The 3,206-nt window shown below is 27.4% G+C and overlaps 1 protein-coding gene across 1 annotated transcript in view; it reads right to left on the minus strand.

Moving 5' to 3' along the window:
- The window catches only part of LOC115235214 (ester hydrolase C11orf54-like), a 4,954-nt gene extending 4,517 nt beyond the window's left edge, over positions 1 to 437 (minus strand). Inside the window, exon 1 of the mRNA XM_029806845.1 lies at positions 286 to 437. The gene's annotated coding sequence lies outside the window, so the exon portion shown is untranslated. The remainder of the gene's footprint in view (positions 1 to 285) is intronic.
- Between the last annotated feature and the right edge of the window lie 2,769 nt (positions 438 to 3,206).

A 3,206-nucleotide genomic window follows, 5' to 3' on the forward strand; every position in this document is an offset into this window, starting at 1 on the left:
AGAAATGTAGCAATTCAGGAATCAGCACAATCAGCAAATTATAACATTTCTTTTAATATAATAATAGTTTTAATTAATAAATAATAACAATATCGCATAAAAAAATTAACAATTTTTTAAAATTAATAAATCTAGCTTACGCGTTGTATTATAATAATTTACGAAAGTATGTAGCCAATATGTATTTTAAGATGATAGAAAACAAGTTTGTGTGTGTGTATATGTGTATGTGTGTGTGTATATACTGTGAGATGTGTCTAAATAATGTATAATACTTTTACTTACCGATATATATATAACGTAGTCTATACTTTATTACACTTTATTACTATGCGAAGCGATTGACGTATAATTGTGGCTCGTTTAAATTTTAAAGCTAAGCAGAGAAATGATCCTTCTTGGATCCAGTATCGATACAAAGTATTTTGGAAACAGAATTTATCGTGTGTGTTATCTGACATATAATAAAAACAGACGATGTAAACAAATATAGGACCGTAGCAATCGTAAAGAAGGAATTGAAGATCAAAATTATTTTATAAGAATTATTTTATAAAAATTATTTTATAAGAATCTAAAAAATATTTGAATTCACCAGTCAAAAATATATTATTTTCTAGTTCAGATAATGCATTTTTAATAAAACAAAGATATATTTAAAATGCGTTGATCTATAAGCCTATTTATAAATTAACTGCAATGATAATGCGAAACTTAAAGTAAAAAACACATTAACAGGCGATTATTGTTTCTATTTTTGTTGATATTATGTTATGAAAGGCGTAATTACACTACGTGGAATTTTACACTATATATACACACAACACAAAAAATTTAAAAGCATTTGATAAAAATTGTACTATTATCGATAAAGCTTATAAAATTCTCTTATCCGTTTAATAAAATCTATTTAATAAATCTATTAATAAAAAACAATAATTACGTTTTTTACACATATTTTCTTAAAATAGTATGTAATATATTATTTATACTTCATTAATCGATTAGTTAAAAAATGCAATGTATATTGAAGTAATATAATGGATATCTCTGATTCTTATTCTATTTCTAGTTCTTATTTTCATAAACTTATAATTTTCAAATTTTATCAATTTTTTTATCGATGAAAGTAAATATTATATAAATATCCTATTATCAATTTGGAAAATAATTTTAAAAAAACTGCCAACTTAAAGAGATTATAGAAATATATTCAGTTTATTTAAAAAGCACACAGTGTTAAGTAGAAATATGTGTAATATTATTAACGGCAAATTGAAATATTTCTCAATGTTATATTGTATCACATATTTTTAACCTTTTTTGTTAATTATTAATGCAGAAGAAAAATGGTCATAGATTGTTTGTTTATAGAAAAATAAACTTCTTAAAAAACAGTTCATCATGAAATAAATTATACAATCTATCTGTATTAAATTAAAAATAATAAATCTATTCTTTAGTTTATAATAATATAAATTATAATTATAATAATTTCGTTAAGCTAAAAAAAAGATAATTTATATACATGTGCATATGTACAGTAATCTTTATGAAATCTCTCTTTTATTAGGTCTTGCTGATTTGGTAGTAAGTGATTATCATTAATAGACAATTCTATTAACACTAGTACATTTAATGGTAAATATAGCGAATAGAGGAACCAGCCCCAATGACCTTGACCTTGACATATGTTGTCAAGGACATAATTCTGAGTAACTTTTTCTTCTAATTTAATCGTCGCTCGTTGCTTATGTAGAAATATTATAACTTATACAAATATATTTAAAAGCTTTATCATGCATTGCACTAATAAATGTGGTAAATATTCATATTAGGTTACACCTCACCGATGACTTTGACCTTGACATATGTTGTCAAGGACATAACCCTGAGTAACTTTTCCTTATAACTTAATGGAAGTGGTGCCCCCCCGTAGGTGGGGGGGGGGGCGGAACCCACTGTGTTCACGCATATATTAGGTCTACCGGAAAGTTCTGTCCGTTTTTGGAATAAAACAAAATACAAATTTTTATTACCGTCAATAAACTTTATTAAATAATGTAATTGCCATTATTATTAATGATTTCTTGCCAGCGTGAGGGCAATTTGTATATCCCTTTTTCGAAAAATGTTTTATCTTTTGATGCGAAAAATTGAACCAGTGCTTGTTTGATATCTTCTTCATTTTTTAATTTTTTGCCCCTCAAAAAATTTTGTAAGGACAAAAACAAGTGATAGTCGGTGGGTGCTAAGTCCGGGGAATATGGTGGATGCGACAGAATTTTCCAGCCTAGTTCTGCAATTTTTTGACGAGTATCCAAAGCAGCATGTGGCCTGGCATTATCATGATGCAGTATGATGTTCTTCCTATTGTACATCGCCGGCCTCTTTTCTTGGACTGCTGTATTTAAATTATCCAGTTGCTGACAATACTTCTCCGAATAATGGCAATTACATTATTTAATAAAGTTTATTGACGGTAATAAAAATTTGTATTTTGTTTTATTCCAAAAACGGACAGAACTTTCCGGTAGACCTGATACTTTACAAAACAAAGCAAAGTTCGCCCCACAATTGTTGTGTAGATGGGAAAGTATATGCGTGGACGCAGTGGGCTCCATTATAAACAAACTAGACACATAGGTTTGCGTTGAACCTCGCTTTGCGTGGAAAGTAAAAAAACCCAAAGAGCTTTGTCTCTGGAAATATAAAGAAACACTTTTTTCACGTTTGATCTACATAAATACAATGTAAACAACCTTTATTTTTCTTTATTTTATAATAGAAAAATCATTAAAATTGTGAAATTATAACTTTAAATATCTCAGAAACTATAAGAGACCGCCGGTTAAGTTATAAAGAAAAGTTACTCAGGGTCATGTCCTTGACAACATATGTCAAGGTCAAAGTCATCGGTGAGATGTAACCTAATATGCATATTTACCTATTATTTATTTGGGGGGACATAATAGCGTAATTTTATAAAAATAAAATGCATTTTAATTTTCTCGAGAGAATCTATAATATTTCTATAAATGCAAGACTGATTTTATCAAACAAATACTATTTTAAATTACAAACTCTTACAAACTGAACTGCTTCTATGTACTTGGCTAGTTAACTTGATTTCATATTTAGTTTTGATTATTGATTTTTTAAAGGTTTTTATTTTTTAGAGGAAAACCATTTTTTAGTTTTTTAAT

This window comes from Formica exsecta, unplaced genomic scaffold, assembly GCF_003651465.1.
Source record: "Formica exsecta isolate Colony F162 unplaced genomic scaffold, ASM365146v1 scaffold213, whole genome shotgun sequence".
Lineage (NCBI taxonomy): Eukaryota > Metazoa > Arthropoda > Insecta > Hymenoptera > Formicidae > Formica > Formica exsecta.